Genomic DNA, 17,731 nt, shown 5'->3' on the forward strand with positions numbered 1-17,731 from the left:
ATAAAATCTGATTTTACAACAAAGCAAAAAACATTTCACAAAGGAAAAAGAAGTGAAAGTTTCAAGGACTGAATAATTTGCAATACATTTTGTTGAATGGTTCAATATACAGCATGAAATTTTTCAAGAAATCATTATTCAGTATAAAATAAGCGACTTGCCACTTTCTGCAAAATTAGAAAAGATAAATTAATTTAAAACTTAATATCCTGTATTGTGTGTTACATTCCAAGAAAGTACTCTCCAATTGATATTAGTGGAGGTGGAACTTCCTAAGTTTGTAATTTTAATTAGGAATCTGCTATTGAGTCCCAGTGATAAACTCATATAGCATGGATACAGGCCCTTCGGCCCAACTTGTCCACATCGACCAACATGCCCCATCTGCACCTGCCTGCGTTTGGCCCATATTCCTCTCAACCTGTCGTAAGGATATACCCGTTCAAATCATTTTTAAAAGTTGTGATCGTACCTGCTTCATCGACCTCCTCCGAATCATATACCTACCACACTTTGTGTTAAAAAGTTGCCCCTCAGTTGCCCCTGTGACTAGTGGTGTGTCTCAAGATTCAGTGCTGGGCCTGTTACTGTTTGTCATCTACATCAATGACTTGGATGAGAACATACATGGCAAAATTAGCAAGTTTGCGGATGATACAAAAGTGGGTGGTTTTGCAGATAGTGAAGATGGTTGTGAAAAATTGCAGCAGGATCATGATCGATTGGCCAGGTGGGCTGAGGAATGGTTGATGGAATTTAATACAGAGAAATGTGAGGTGTTGCACTTTGGGAAGTCTAACATGGGGAGGACCTACACAGTGAATGGTGGGGCTTTGAGTCGTCGTAGAGCAGAGGGATCTAGGAGTACAGGTGCATGGTTCCTTGAAGGTGGAGGTAGATCGGGTGGTCAAAAAGGCTTTTGACATATTGGCCTTCATCAGCCAGAGTATTGAATATAGAAGTTAGGAGGTCATATTGCAGTTGTATAAGATGATGGTGAGACTGCATTTAAAGTATTGTGTTTAGTTCCGGACACCGCGTTATAGGAAAGATGTCAAGCTGAAAAGGGTACAGAGAAGATTTACGAGGCCATTGCCAGGACTAGAGGTTGTGAGCTATAGGGAGAGGTTGAGTAAGCTGGGTCTCTATTCCTTGGAGGGCAGGAGGATAAGGGGCTGAGAGGAATAGATCAGGTAGATGCACAGAGTCTCTTGCCCAGAATAGGTGAATCAAGGACCAGAGGGCATCGGTTTATGGTGAAGGGGAAAAGATTTAATCGGAATCTGAGGGGTAACTTTTTCACACAAAGGGTGGTGGATGCATGGAACAAGCTGCCAGAGGAGGTAGTTGAGACTATTCCAACATTTAAGAAACAGTTAGACAGGTACATGGAAAGGACTGGTTCATGGAATTTAGAAGTTTGGAGGGATATGGACCTCCAATGTAGGCAGGTGGGACTAGTGTAGCTGGGACATGTTGACCGGTGTGGACAAGTTGGTCCGAAGGGCCTGTTTTCCCACTGTATCACTCTGAATCTATGAATCTATGACTCAGGTTCATATTACATTATGTCCCCCTCACCTTTAAAGCTATATCCTCTGGTTCTTGATTCTCCTGCTCTGGGCATTTACCCAATCTATTCATCTTGTTACCTTATACACCTCTATAAGGTAACCGCCCCGAGTCTTCCTGCGCTTTAAGGAATAAAATTTGGCTTGCTCAAACTCTCCCTGTAACTCATGCCCTCTAGTCCTGACAATATCCTTGTAAATCTTCTCTGTACCCTTTCCAATTTAACACCATCTTTCCAATAACAGGTGACCAAAACTGAACACAGTACTCTAAATGTATTGTCTCACCAATGTCTGTACAACTGTAATATGTCCTCCCAACTTCTATACTCAATACTTTGATTGATGAAGACCAATGAAAGCATTTTGACCACCCAATCTATCTGTAATGCCACTTTCAAGGAAGTATATACCTGCACTCCTAGATCCCTCTTCCCTACAACACACACCAGAGCCCTGCCGTTCACTGTGTAAGTCCTGCCCATGTTAGACTTTCCAAAATGCAACATCTTATACTTCTCTGCATTAAATTCCATCAACCATTCCTCAGCCCAACGGCCCAACTGATCAAGATCTTGCTGCAGTTTTTGACAACTATCTTCACTATCTACAATACCACCCACATTTGTCATCTGTAAACTTGCTAACCATGCCTTGTGCGTTTTCATCCAAATCATTTATATTAATGATGAACAGCAATGGGCCCAGCATTCAAACCCTGAGGTACACCACTGGTCATAGGCCTCCAGTACAAAAAGCAACCTCCACCATCGCCCTCTGCTTCCATGAAACCAATTTCCCATCCAGTCAGCTGTCTCTCCTTTGCTCCCATGCAATCTGCCTGTTCAGGACTGTATTTGACTGATAAAGTGAAAGGATGAGCAGTAAGGCGGTTGGCCTTTGGCCCAGTACAGCTACAGCACTGGCATCTACCTGACAATATGGATAATTGTCCAGGTATGTCCTGTCTATAAAATCCAGGACAAATCCAACCAAGTCTATTACTCCCCCATTCAGCTGCTCTTGATTAGCAGCAGAGTGATGGAGGGAGAATCAATAGTGCTACCAAGCATCACTTGCCTGGCAACAGCCTACTCACAAAAGCTCAATTTGGTTTTCATCAAAGTCACTCAGTTCCTGACCACTGTGCAGCCTTAGTCCATACATGGACAAAAGAGGTGAAGTGAGGGTCACTGTCCTTGTTATCAAGGCACCACTTGATCGAGTGTGGCATTGAAGTGCTTGGCCAAACTGGTCAATGAGAACCAAAGGAAAATCCCTCCACTGGGGGGAAACATCCCGAGCACAATGGAAGGCGGGTGTGTTGGTGGAGGGTAATCATTTCAGCCACAGGAATCTGCAGGAGTTCCTCAGGCCAGTCTCCTAGGCCCAACCATCTTAGAAACATAGAAACGTCGAAAAATAGATGCAGGAGGAGGCCATGAGGCCCTTCGAACCAGCAGCGCCATTCATTGTGATCATGGCTGATCATCCACAATCAGTAACCCGTGCCTGCCTTCTCCCCATATCCCTTGATTCCACTAGCCCCTAGACCTCCATCTAACTCTCTTTTAAATTCATCCAGTGAATTGGCCTCCACTCCCTTCTGTGGCAGAGAATTACACAAATTCTCAACTCTCTGGGTGAAAAAGTTTCTTCTCACCTCAATTTTAAATGGCATCCCCTTTATTATTAGACTGTGGCCCCTGGTTCTGGACTCCTCCAACATTTGGAACATTTTTCCTGCATCTAGCTTGTCCAGTCCTTTTATAATGTTATACATCTCTATAAGATCCCCTCTCATCTTTCTAAACTCCAGTGAATATAAGCCCAGTCTTTAATATGACAGTCCCACCATCCCAGGGATAAACCTCGAGAACCTACGCTGCACTGGCTCAATAGCAAGGATGTCCTTCCTCAAATTAGGAGACCAAAACTGCACACAATACTCCAGATGTGGTCTCACCAGGGCCCTATACAACTGCAGAAGGACTTCTTTGCTCCTATACTCAAATCGTCTTGTTATGAAGGCCAACATGCCATTAGCATTCTTCACTGCCTGCTGTACCTGCACGCTTACTTTCAGTGACTGGTGTACAAGGACACCCATGTCTCGTTGCAATTGCCCTTTACCTAATCTGACACCATTGAGATAATAGTCTGCCCCTTTGCTTTTGCCGCCAAAGTGCATAATCTCACATTTATCTACATTATACTGCATCTGCCATGCAGCTGCCCACTCACTCAACCTGTCCAAGTCACCCTGCAACCTCCTAAAATCCTCTTCGCAGTTCACACTGCCACCAGCTTTGTGTCAGCTGCAAGCTTGCTTGTGTTACTTTTAATTCCATCATCCAAATCATTAATATATATAGTAAATAGTTGTGGCCCCAGCACCAATCCTTGCGGCACTCCACTTGCCACTGCCTGCCATTCTGAAAAGGACCCGTTTATTCATAGTCTTTGCTTCCTGTCTGCCAACCAATTCTCTATCCAAGTCAAGTCAAGTCTTGTCAAGTCAAGTTTATTTGTCACATACACATACACGATGTGCAGTGAAATGAAAGTGGCAATGCCTGCGGATTGTGCACAAAAAAGAATTACAGTTACAGCATATAAATAAAGTTAATAAAGTTAATATAGTGTAGACAAAATTTAGTCCCTGAAGTTATAAAAGTTGACAGTCCTGATGGCCTGGGGGAAGAAACTCCGTCTCATCCTCTCCGTTTTCACAGCGTGACAGCGGAGGCGCTTGCCTGCCCGTAGCATCTGGAACAGTCCGTTGCTGGGGTGGCAGGGGTCCCTCATAATCTTGCTTGCTCTGGATCTGCACCTCCTGATGTATAGGTCCTGCAGGGAGACGAGTGTAGTTCCCATGGTGCGTTCTGCCGAACACACTACTCTCTGCAGGGCCATCCTGTCCCGGGCAGAGCTGTTCCCAAACCAGACTGTAATGTTGCCGGACAGGATGCTCTCTACAGCCCCAGAGTAGAAGCAATGAAGGATCCTCAGAGACACTCTAAATTTCCTCAGCTGTCTAAGGTGGTAAAGGCGCTGCTTTGCCTTACCCACCAGTGCGGCAATGTGCGTTGCCCATGTCAGATCCTCTGTGATGTGGACTCCCAAGTATTTAAAACTGCTCACCCTATCCACAGTAGACCCATTTATCTCCAGTGACGTGTACGTCCCTGGATGTTTAGCCCTTCTAAAGTCCACAATCAGCTCCTTAGTTTTAGTGACATTCAAGAGGAGGCTATTGTCCTGACACCAGTAGGCTTTCTCATCGTTGTCGGAGATCCGGCCCACCACCACAGTGTCATCAGCAAACTTGATGATGTCCATGTCAATACCTTACCCCCAATTCCACATGCTCTAATTTTGCTCACTAATCTTCCCTGTGGGACCTTATCAAAGGCTTTCTAGATACACTACATCCACTGGCTCTCCTTCATCCATTTTACTTGTCACATCCTCAAAAAATCCCAGAAGAATAGTCAAGCAGGATTTCCCCTTCATAAATCCATGCTGACTTGGATCAATCCTTTTACCGTTATCCAAATACGTCGTTATTACATCTTTAATAATTGACTCCAGATCTTCCCCACCACCGATGTCAGGCTGACTGGTCTATAATTCCCCTTTTCTCTCTCGCTCCTTTCTTACAAAGTGGGATAACTTTAGCTACCCTCCAATCCACAGGAACTGATCCCGAATCTGTTGAACATTGGAAAATGATCTCCAATTTCTTGAGCAACCTCCTTGAGTACCCTGGGATGCAGACCATCAGGTCCTGGGGATTTATCAGCCTTCAGTCCCATCACTCAACCCAATACTATTTCTCGCCTAATGCAAATTTCTTTCAGTTCCTCTGTCTCCCTAGATCCTCCGTTCTCTAGTACATCTGGGAGATTGTTTGTGTCTTCCTTAGTGAAGACAGATCCGAAGTACCCGTTCAACACTTCTGCCATTTCCTTGTTACCCACAATAATCTCTCCCGTTCCTGCCTTCAAGGGACCCACATTTGTCTTTACTAATCTTTTTTTCCTTAACATACTTAAAGAAGCTTTTACTGTCCTTTATATTCTTGGCCAGCTTTCCCTCGTACTTCATCTTTTCAGCCCTTAGTGCCATTTTGTTACCTTCTGTTGATCTTTGAAAGTTACCCAATCCTCTGGCTTCCCGCTACTCTTTGCTATGTTATATATCTTTTCTTTTAGCTGTATTCCATCCTTAACTTCCTTTGCCGACCACGGTTGCCTCTTACTCCCCTTAGATTCTTTCTTCCTCTTTTGAATGAAATGATCCTGCATCTTCTGGATTATGTTCTGATATTCCTGCCATTGCTGTTCCACCATTATTCCTGCTAGGATCCTTTTCCAGTCGACCTTGGCCAACTCCTCTCTCATGCCTTCATGGTGTCCTTTGTTCAACTGCAACACTGACACTTCTGATTTAACCTTCTCCATCTCAAATTGTAGATTAAAACTAATTATATTTTGGTCACACCCTCCAGGTGGTTCCTTTACCTTGAGTTCCCTTATTAAATCTTGTTCATTGGACAACACTAAATCCAGCATTGCCTTCTCTCTGGTAGGCTCCAGTACATACTGCTCTAAGAATCCATCTCGGAGGCACTCTACAAACTCCCTTTCCTGGGGTCCAGAACCAACCTGATTTTCCCAGTCTACCTGCATATTGAAATCCCCCATAACCCAGTGTCATTACCTATGTTACATGCCAGTTTTAACTCCTGCTGTAACTCACACCCTATATTCGGACTACTGTTTGGGAGCCTGTAGATAACTCCCATTGGTGTCTTCTTACTTTTACAATTCCTCAACTCTATCCTCTATCTTCAGCTGCTCCATGAATGATTTTGAACTACCACAGTCCTTGAGGTGTGGATACACCTGCAATGCAGTTAAGGAGGGAGTTTCATGATTTTGACCCAGCAATGGTGAAGGGATGACATAATATTTCCAAGTCACGATGGCTTGTGTCTTAGATGGCAACTTCCAGGTGGTGATTTTCTAATATTTGTTCTGCCTTTGTCCTTCTAGCTGGTAGAGGTCATGGGTTTGGAGATGTGGTGATTTGCTGCAGTGCTTTATGTAGATGGTGCTGACTGATGTCTGAATCTTTCCCATCCATGAACCTGTTCTTTCTATTTTACAAATGCTGACTGTCTTACTGAGTATTTCTGTAATTTTCTGTTCCAGAAAACGTTTGCTGCAGAATCCCTGATTGTACTGCGGGCAAGAAATGCATACATCCATGTAAACACATGCAGAAATAGTACTATGTGAGTGACCCTAACCATTTTCATGCATGGTCCTTATGCTTGCTGAAGATGGTGTCAATATAATGTTTTTTCCCTATTCAATGAATTATTACCTAATAATTTGAGGAGATCTTTCTGGAATTTACTATAACTAACTCATGTCATGCCTCCAATGTCTTTAAGATGAGGTGAGTATAGATTCTATTCAATGCCTGAAGTTATTGTGCAGTTTGAGAGCATTACTGGCAGCATCATCTGCCTGCACATAATCCATATGCCTGTTCCGCTGAGATGAGTACCTTCGACTGTCACCAATGACAACAGCCTTTAGAAAGTTATTGATTTATTCACAAAATGCTGGAGTAACTCAGCAGGTCAGGCAGCATCTCGGGAGAGAAGGAATGGGTGACGTTTCGGGTCGAGACCCTTCTTCATTGATGTCTGTTGCCATTGCCTTAAAAATTCTTGGAATGGAGGGAGTAGGAAAGACACTTCTCGGAGAATAATTAATAGCAAGCAATTGAATCCACTGTGTAAGATACACCAACTGTATGTGACAATGTGGCAGAAAAATAAGTGGCAACAAATTGTATTTAAATATTTGACTTTAGAGTTTAGTAATACGGCATGGAACCAGGTCCACCAGGCCCACACACTAGGGACAGCTTTCCCAAAGCCAATTAACCTACGTCTTTGGAGTGTGGGAGGCAACAAGAGCAGCCAGAGAAAACTCAGGCGATCACAGGGAGAACCGACAAACTCTGTACAGACAGCACCATGGGTCAGGATTGAACCTGGATCTGTGGCGCAGTCAGGCAGCAACTCTACCACCGTGCCACTGTGCCGCCCTAAATTACTCTCCTAAACACAAATGATTTGTCAATTCATAAGTCAATTTTTTAATTTTTTTTTTGACAAATGCCTTTTCACAACCTTACTTCTCAGATTCAGATGTAAAATAACTTTTTACATTTTTGAGTTTGTTATAAATTGTCTGATGGCTTGCAATTGCTTCATGTCTGAGACTGTGTCCAATGGCACCCAGAAAAAACCTCATTAAAGTTCAGGACCTAAGGACTGTGCAAAGTTGTCTTCTTGCATTATTAGGATACAATCTCCATGCTACGAGACAACAACGGTCCCCAAATGATAGTATTCCAGTCACAATGAAACCAGGAAAGGCAAGTGACCATTGGTGTGGAAACAAGGAACTGCAGACTACAGGGAGGGAAGGGGTGGAGTAGAGTTAACCCCTTCCTTCCCACCCTTCCGTGCCCTTCCCCTGTCCTCCACCCTAGTCGTTAAACAAGTTCTACAGTTCTCCATATTGTTTTCCCCTTGCCTCTGCAACAATGGGCTTTACCAAGCATCACAGATTAGGTCATCTGTGGTTGGCCTTGATTGGTCCTTGGCTTTTGTCACCTCCAGCTCTTCATCCCCCACCCCCCTACTTTCAGTCTGAAGAAGGGTCCCGACCCAAAACATCACCCATCCTTTTACTTCAGAAATGCTCCCTGACTTATTGAGTTACTCCAGCACTTTGTGTCTATCAAAGCCGTTAGGTTGGGCAGTTCATGAAACTGAGGGAACAATATGGGCAGAGCCTGATCTGTGTGGGAATTGTAAAGCAATCTAGGCAGAGTACTAGATGTTTCCGTGATTACAATTCTATAATAAACTTAATGCCTTCAATTCAAGTACTGGCATCGGGATCTGTTCCTTTCTATTAGGTTTGTCAGCTGATATATTAAACATGTGACAGAAGCAGCAACCCAACCTGAATCTCATTAAGATCATGCATGAGCTTCCATTTCAGTAGTTTTAAATATACTTCTAATGCAGTGAATACATCAAGCTTTTTTAGTTGTAAGTTACAGATCTAACATTAACCCCTTTGATTATGGTCCTGTACAAAATGTTTTTTTTATATTCTAAAAATAGAACTGGAATAATTCTTGAACATTTGAAACCTGAAATGTAGATGTGATTTATTTCATTTCTGACTCAAGAAAAGTAAATTCTTGCTGGCTTTGAACTTGAGTGTGGCTTTATACACAGAATATTTAGCAGCATTGAATTGCCCAGGTGTTAAATGAAAACTTTTACACAAGCATCGAACAAATTGGATTGACAAAAACCATCTCAACACCTCCTGGTGTTCATGTAACCAGAGAATTAACACAAGGCAAGACTTTTGTCATAGAAATATAAATTGCAATCTGGCATGACCAAAACTAAAGAAAAAAGAAACAAAGTAGAGAAAAAAATAATGAAATGACTACAGAAGTTTTAACTTAAAGTACCAGCATTGGGAATAGATGTTAGAACAGGTTTTCCAATGAACTCAAGAGTGCTGGACACTTTTGCTTGGAGTTTCTTGGTTCTTCGGGTATAGGTGCAGGCACTATGTTCCACTAGATGCTGCCTCAGAAGGACAGCCAGCATCATCGGAGACCCACCCCACCCTGGCCACAATCTCATTTCCTCCTGCCATCGGGAAGAAGGTACAGGAGACTGAAAATTATAATATACAGTTTCAGTAGTGACTTCTTCCCCACAACCATCAGGCTATTAAACACTACAACCTCCAACTAAATTCCGAACTACATGAACAATCACAAACATTCAAAACTCCCAGAACCTATTAAAAAATAATATGATATTAAGAAATTATATATAAATATAATATATATGTATAAATATGACTTCATGTATAAAACCATGAGAGGAATAGATCGGTTGATGCACTGAGTCTTCTGCCTAGTGTAGGGGAATTGAGGACCAGAGGACATAGGTTTAAGGTGAAGGGGAAAAGATAGGAATCTGAGGGGTAACTTTTTCATACAAAGGGTGGTAGGTGTATGGAACAAGCTGCCCGAGAAGGCAGTTGATGCAGGGACCATCCCAACAATTAAGAAACAATTAGACAGGTACATAGATAGGACAGGTTTAGAAGGATTGTAGGAGGGATTTTTGTACTTTACCCGTACCCTATAACTGACTTTGCTCAGAAAGGCATAGACACAAAATAAAACAACTCATACATCAGTGGTGAGTCTACCGAACAAGTCGGCTTATTAAAGGCCTCGGCGATGTACATTAGCAAACAATGTGAGCAAGCTCAAACTGTTTCTAAAAGTTATAATAACCGCCATGTTTATATGACACAATGGTTACTTGTGGAGTTGAAATAAATCATTAATCAATGTCTCTGTAACCTTCCATCTTTGTCTTCCCCCAGAGTTAACTTTAATCTTACGTTTCCTGTTGTTTTGAAATTTCCCTCCCGTATAACTAACTGTAAATTTCCCTGGTGTGGGACAAATAAAGGGATATATTATTAACAAGTAGATACCATAAATGTCAATGTCCCTGTTGGGAGGATTGATGGGGTTTACTCATTAAATAAGACCGCTTGTTAACTTCTGAAAGACTTGCTTGCTAAACACAGTGACAAAGAGCAGCTGCAATCTCAAGGTTGCAACAGATAAGCACCTAGACAGAACTGCAAACAACTATCCCCCCTCAATAGATAAGGAAGCCTGTTTATCAGCAGAATGTTTCAACTTTGCTATTCTGACTACAATCTTGGCCATTTTTTTCCTAGTATGTCATCTCAAATTTTCCAACAACAGGGATATAGGCCAAACGCAAGCAAGTGGGTCTAGTGTAGATGGAACCGGTTGGTCGATGTGGGCAAGTTGGGCCGTCGGACCTGTTTCCACACCATATGACTCCATGTTCTGGAGTTAATGTTCTGGAATCAGACAGTTCAATTGTAGGACTCCAATAATTAAAATCATTATTTTTTAAATAGACTGAAACATGGGAAAACACACATAGCTAGCTGAAATAAATCAGACATTAAAATTAAACTTCTCTTAGCAACCCTTACTTCCCCCTGATTTCATTGGGCTCAATGCAATTGTGCTTGCATTAACTAGCTGTATCATCTATAGGCAGACGTCCTAGCCTGAGATCTGGCATTTCAGGTAGAGTTTTCCTGCACTGGAATATGTTACAGTAGGTTTAGGTTTAGGTTTACTATTGTCACACATGTAGAGATGCAGAGAAAAGCTTTGCAATTCCTGCAAGTACTGGAAGTTCGACCAGGCACTTCTTGTCACAATATGCACTTGCACAAATCAGCTGCTCTCCAGATGAGGAATGTATCTAATGATACCACTCCCTGTGCAGGATCTCAGTTTTCACTTAATTCACAAATGCACCTGTATTTGGCCATTCTCAGATTTTAAGAACATTACTCACTCTGTAGCAGTCCTGTTCCGAGGTTGTCTTCCTGACAACTGCCAATTATTCCGACAGAAATATTAAAAATTCTGAATAAGATAATCGAGTCTGGCTATACATGGGGCATTGTCATCTTTCATTGCATAAGCAGCCTACATTCAAAATCGACCGTATCCAATTTGCATTGATAGAAGTCACTTTAAATTCTGCACATTCTGTTCAAACCATTAAATCTGTTTGTCAAAATTAAGTTAATAATATTAATAAACTTTCATCGGGTTTTTAAAAATCATCTGATTGGATTTACCTCTATTTAAACGAGCTTTAAATAGACAGGTTTATTTACTAAAAAGCAGCATTGAGATAGAATAAGCCTGTTGGAGGAATGCATTTTAATTAAAAGATGCCCATCAATATGCCCATTGATAGATTACTGTAGCCTGACAGATCGCAGAGGATCGGGGCACTTGCATTTAAAACAATACCAAATAAGTAACAGACCAGATGCAAAGTGTTTCTTCCTTTCTTCAGGAATGTCAAGCATCTGCAATGCACCACAGGCTGCTGCAGTGATTGTTGGCTGCCTGTGTGCCAGCAAGTGACAGTCAGCTCAGGCACAGTTCACCTCATTTTGAAGGTAAAAGGATTACAAAGTTGAGAACACTCTGGGCAATTTGATCTGTATTCAATCGGCCAAGTATGGTCTGAAAAGATTTTGTGTAGGAAGGAACTGCAGATGCTGGTTTAAACCAAAGATAGATATAAAATGCTGGAGTAACTTAGCAGGACAGGCAGAATCTCTGGAGAGCAGCTGCTTGTCCCGCTGAGTTACTTCAGCATTTTGTGTCTGAAAATTTGTATTTCCATTATTGATTTTGAGGTACTTTTCCAAATATGTTTGCTTTTCCAGGTTAACAGTGGGGAGAAATGGTTCATGGAAGGTGGTTGGAGGGTTTGCAGGAAGAAGTATTAAGTTTTCATGCTATTGGAATGGGTTGATGGAGCAGCTGACCCAGTCCTTTCCATTATTTGTGTAAACTATTTTCTCAGAACTATTCCTAAACTTCCCATAATTCAACGAAAAACAGTTTCAGCAAAAAACACTATACCCACCTTCCATTTCTTTCCCTAAATTTTTATCCACTTTAGAAAAGCTGATAAATGTAGTAATATGAAGTCATAAAATTCAGAAGGTGCCACATTAGATGGTGAGTGTATGTTGAAGTAACTATGATTTTTTTTGGAGGCAGTTGTACTCAACACACCTGGTGTAAAAAGGAGGAGAGAAATGTGAGCAAGTCACAAAGTGCTGGAGGAACACACCAGGTCGGGCAGCATCCCTAAAGAACATGGATAGGCAATGTTTCGTCAGGAGCCTTCTACCAAATGAATTTGGTTAGGAGGGGTTGCGGGTAAGAAACGAGAGAGAGGAGGGGTAGGTCAAAGCCTATCAAGTAACAGGTGGATACAGGTGAGCAGGGGTTTTCATAGGCAGATGTTTGGACAAAGGCCAGAGATGAAAAGACAAAAGGTGTAGGATAAGGATTGACGAGCTGCAAATTGTGAAAGTAGAGGAAGGAATATAAGTAGAAAGGGAGGGAAGAAATAGGTGTGAGCCCAGGAGGGGTGAAAGAAAGGGTGAAAGAAAGGGGAAGGGAAGATGAAGGGGTTTTGATAGGTTATCTAATATTGGAGAATTCAATGTTCATACTGTTGGATTGTAAGCTACCCAAATATGAGATGCTGTTCTTCCAGTTTGTGTTTGGCCTCACTCTGGAAGTGAAAGGGGCCCAGGACAGAAAGGTTAATATGGGAATGGTAAGAGGAGTTAAAATGGTTAGTAACCAGGAAATGCAGTGAGCCTTGGCAGAACGAGTGCGTGTTCGGTGAAACAGTTGCCGAGTCTACGCTTGGTCTTGCTGATGTATTGAAGAAAATGTAATAAATTAGATTAGAGAAGGTGCATGTGAACCTCTGTTTCACTTGCAAGGACTGCTGGAGTCCCCGAATGGATGTGGGGAAGGAGGTATAGGGACAGGTGTTACATCTCCTGCGGTTGCAGGAGAAAGTACCTAGGAAGGGAGTGGTTTGGGTGGGAAGGGATGAATGAACCAAGGAGTTGTGGAGGGAATGTGTCTCTGCGCAAAGGGAAAGGCGTGGGGATGGGACAATATGACTGGTGGGGCAATCGCGATTGAGGTGGTGGAAATGTTAGAGAATTATGAGTTTGATGCAGAGGCTGGAGGGGTGAAAGGTGAGGACCAGGGTAACTCTATCCTTGTTCCATCTGGGGGGAGGAGGAGCGAGAACAGAACTAGGAGACACAAAGGAGATGCGGGTGAGGGATCAATCTATGACAGCAGGTGGGGAAATCATGTTTACTAAAGAAAGAAGACATCTCAGATGTCCTAGAAAGGAAGCTTTACCAGAAAGGAAGGATATCTCTGACCATATTTCAATAGACATAGGAGCAGAATTAGGCCATTTGGCCCATCAAGTCTACTCCGCATTTGGGTTGGATCTCTTCTTCAGACTAATAGGAGAATTTCTATTGTTAAATAAAAACGGAAAAAATTGGAGATTATCGACAGTTATGCAGCACCCGTGAACAAAGAAACCGAGTGAACATTTCAGCTCACTGACTTCATCTGAAGGAGGTGGTGTGATGATGTATTTGTAGCTAGTCTGGCTGCCTTTTCAGATGCTTGGCAAAATGAACAGAAAATACTCAATTCACAGCACTTGACAGTAAAATTAATTTACATATTAAATTCATACATTTTAACTTTTTGAAATTTTCCAAGTAGATATGGTTTCCTTAAGAGAATTGCCAAATCAATCTTAAGATAAGGGATGTTGTTCTCATTATATGCAGGAATAACTCAGTGCAGTGGCAGTCACACTTCATTCCAATGGTGCAGAAAATAGAGCTGGTGCATAGACCAGTCATCAATCTTTGCAAATGATATTCCTTAAGCACCACTCCGATGCATCTGAAAATCAAACAGATTGCATGGCGGGCCTACAACATTAAGCAAACAGGATTTACTACCCAGTTGAAATTAAATTAAACTCCTGCCACCTACTTCTCCAACCCCCAATAACAACAGGAGTAATACGAATTTGGTGCAATGGGGACTAATTAAACAAGGTTGGCCACAACTAATCACTGGTTAGCATATTTATGAGCTCTCCATGTTTAACTGTGAAAGTACAACGTTTCATTAAATTGATCAAGGCCTTTGGAAAGTATTCCAAAACACTGCAGGGTGATGTATGCATGTGCTCCTGGAAGAGTATTCAGGCCACGGGGAACTAAAGGTCTCATACATCTCAACATGCGGCCAGGGGGTGGTGGCAGACAGTTCATGTTGAAGGACTGATACTGCACCAGGTGGCAACGGGATTCATAAGTACAGGTGTCAGGGGTTATGGGGAGGCAGGAGAATGGGATCAGGCGAGATAGATCAGCCATGATTGAATGGCGGAGTAGACTTGATGGGCTGAAAGGCCTAATTCTGCTCCTATCACTTATCGCCTTATGTGGCTTTGAGATTTCAAAGTGCACTCGATGCAAATCTTTGCAAATGGGATTTCTTTGCAAACTGTGTAGGACCCAACAGGTGAATTGCCATTTGCCAAAGTGCCTGAGAGCCCTTGGTTTGAGCAAAGACCGACTGGGCCTGAAGATGAACGGAAATCACACAAATGGAGATGCCAGAATCTGAAATAAAAACATCTGAATGCTGGAAACATTCACTCTGGTCCAATGGTTCAATGGTTCAATTCCAGCATTTTGTGCTTTCATTAATGAGCATGACCCTATTGTTCCCCTGGCTCTCTGGCAGATGTTGAAGTGAGAAGGTGGAAGAGGTATGTAGTTTGCAGGGGTGATATGCTGACAGCTATTGTGCCAGCGGTTGGCTTAGCCACATTATCAATGGACTGGAAAATTGATCGGTCCAAGCCAATCCTCCATGCATGTTCTCCAGAATCACTGCCTGACCCACTGAGTTGCCCCAGCACTTTGTGTCTTTTTTTGTAAACCACCATCTGCAATTCTTGGTTTCTAGAGTTTTAAAGCATTGTATCATTACAGTTACAGAGAAAAAATCCAGAATCTGCAATGAAGGTAAATTACTACTTGACATCTGTGTAACATTGATACACATTCGATAGAAATATAGTGGTATTATTAGGTGCATAATTAATATGCTTTAGTGGTGTAAATTTTTTGGATTTAGGGAGCTTTAGATTTTTTTTCTTCATTTTTATCACTTGTGGATCTGTAACAAATGACAGAAAATGTTCATAATCTAATTGAATAAAGTTGGTTTATGAACAAAGTATCTATTATAAGATATTTTAATGATCAGAAGCTGCTGACAATGAATATTAAAATAATATTGAATAACTATTATTCCCTTATCCCCATCAGTCTGAAGAAGGGTCTCAACCCGAAACATAACCCATTCCTTCTCCCCAGAGATGCTGCCTGCCCCGCTGAGTTACTCCAGCTTTATGTGTCTATCTTTGAATAAATATTTGTTGCTTAACTTCATATTTAAAATTAGAATTTATTTATTTCTGTTTTGAGATAGTGAAAGGTTGTGTGAATAGCATGAATTGTAATGATGTGATTACACAATAATTTTCTTGTTGAAATTTCTGTCCTTTATAAATGTCACTCACTTCTTAGATATCTTCAATGCCAATAATTACATTGAAGAATAAGTGCAATTACAATTTTAACAATGAACATGCTTTTGCATTTGCAAATTCGATTCCATTATAATCAATGTCTCCTGGCAATCTACATTGGTGCCTGCAGTTTTATTTTTAATATTTTATCATCATTTTTTTATTAACATCACGCTTTCATTGCCTTTATGACATTTTTGGAATGAAAAATATAAATATTCTTAAATAACACTGAAGCATATTTTAACAACCCTGACTTAGACGAAGGGATTAAAAGTACCATTAGCAAATTTGCAGATGATACTAAGCTGGGGGGTAGTGTGAATTGTGAGGAAGATGCAATAAGGCTGCAGGGTGTGTGAGTGGACAGGTTGTGTGAGTGGGCGGATACATGGCAGATGCAGTTTAATGTAGATAAGTGTGAGGTTATTCACTTTGGAAGTAAGAATAGAAAGGCAGATTATTATCTGAATGGTGTCAAGTAAGGAGGAGGGGAAGTTCAACGAGATCTGGGTGTCCTAGTGCATCAGTCAATGAAAGGAAGCATGCAGGTACAGCAGGCAGTGAAGAAAGCCAATGGAATGTTGGCCTTCGTAACAAGAGGAGTTGAGTATAGGAGCAAAGAGGTCCTTCTACAGTTGTACCGGGCCCTGGTGAGACCGCACCTGGAGTACTGTGTGCAGTTTTGGTCTGCAAATTTGAGGAAGGATATTCTTGCTATGGAGGGCGTGCAGCGTAGGTTCACTAGGTTAATTCCCGGAATGGCGGGACTGTCGTATGTTGCAAGGCTGGAGCAATTAGGCTTGTATACACTGGAATTTAGAAGGCTGAGGGGGGATCTTATTGAAACATATAAGATAATTAGGGGATTGGACACATTAGAGGCAGGAAACATGTTCCCAATGTTAGGGGAGTCCAGAACAAGGGGCCACAGTTTAAGAATAAGGGGTAGGCCATTTAGAACGGAGATGAGGAAGAACTTTTTCAGTCAGAGAGTGGTGAAGGTGTGGAATTCTCTGCCTCAGAAGGCAGTGGAGGCCAATTCGTTGGATGCTTTCAAGAGAGAGCTGGATAGAGCTCTTAAGGATAGCGGAGTGAGGGGGTATGGGGAGAAGGCAGGAACGGGGTACTGATTGAGAGTGATCAGCCATGATCGCATTGAATGGCGGTGCTGGCTCGAAGGGCTGAATGGCCTACTCCTGCACCTATTGTCTATTGTCTATTGTCTATTGTCTATTACTGGGGTTCTTTTAAATTGAAGGTGACAGCTTCAATTTTTAAAAAATAATACATTTTTTTTAAAGATAATTTTTTTAAACCACTGATGCTTGCTTCCAAGTTTTGTCTTATGAGACAAACCATTTTGGAAATGCTGAGAAACCACATGGGTGAATTCGGAGACAATGACAATGAATTGGCCATTTAATATCATGCCCAATATTTTTCCCTTGGAAAATCCATGAAGTACAACAGCAGATATATATTGTTGTATCAAGTGCCATCAAGTTATTAACAATTATTTTGCACTTCTGTGAAATGTTAATTTAGAGATTTATTTTTAGAGATTTAGAGATACAGCGCGGAAACAGGCCCTTCGGCCCACCGAGTCCGCGCCGCCCAGCGATCCCCGCACATTAACACTATCCTACACACACTAGGGACAATGTTTACATTTACCCAGTCAATTAACCTACATACCTGTACGTCTTTGGAGTGTGGGAGGAAACCGAAGAACTCGGAGAAAACCCACACAGGTCACGGGGAGAACGTACAAACTCCGTACAGACGGTGCCATTTCTCCTGTGATTTTCCATTTTGAATGTTGTGCTGGAGAACAGAAATCAATAATAGTTCAGTTATTATTTAGTCTCCATGAGCTCCTGAGATGGGATTAACTGTTCAGGAAAGAGAGAAAACAAGGTGGTTG

General features: G+C 41.9%; 1 long non-coding RNA gene across 7 annotated transcripts in view; it reads right to left on the bottom strand.

Annotated features, from left to right (window-relative positions):
* The window catches only part of LOC144593454 (uncharacterized), a 120,964-nt gene that overhangs the window by 45,910 nt on the left and 57,323 nt on the right, over nucleotides 1–17,731 (bottom strand). For all 7 annotated transcript variants that reach the window (XR_013547253.1, XR_013547255.1, XR_013547258.1 and 4 more), the window contains exon 2: nucleotides 17,503–17,631. This is a non-coding gene — a long non-coding RNA (uncharacterized LOC144593454). The remainder of the gene's footprint in view (nucleotides 1–17,502; nucleotides 17,632–17,731) is intronic.

The sequence above is a fragment of the Rhinoraja longicauda genome, chromosome 1 (assembly GCF_053455715.1).
Source record: "Rhinoraja longicauda isolate Sanriku21f chromosome 1, sRhiLon1.1, whole genome shotgun sequence".
Classification (NCBI taxonomy): Eukaryota; Metazoa; Chordata; class Chondrichthyes; order Rajiformes; family Arhynchobatidae; genus Rhinoraja; species Rhinoraja longicauda.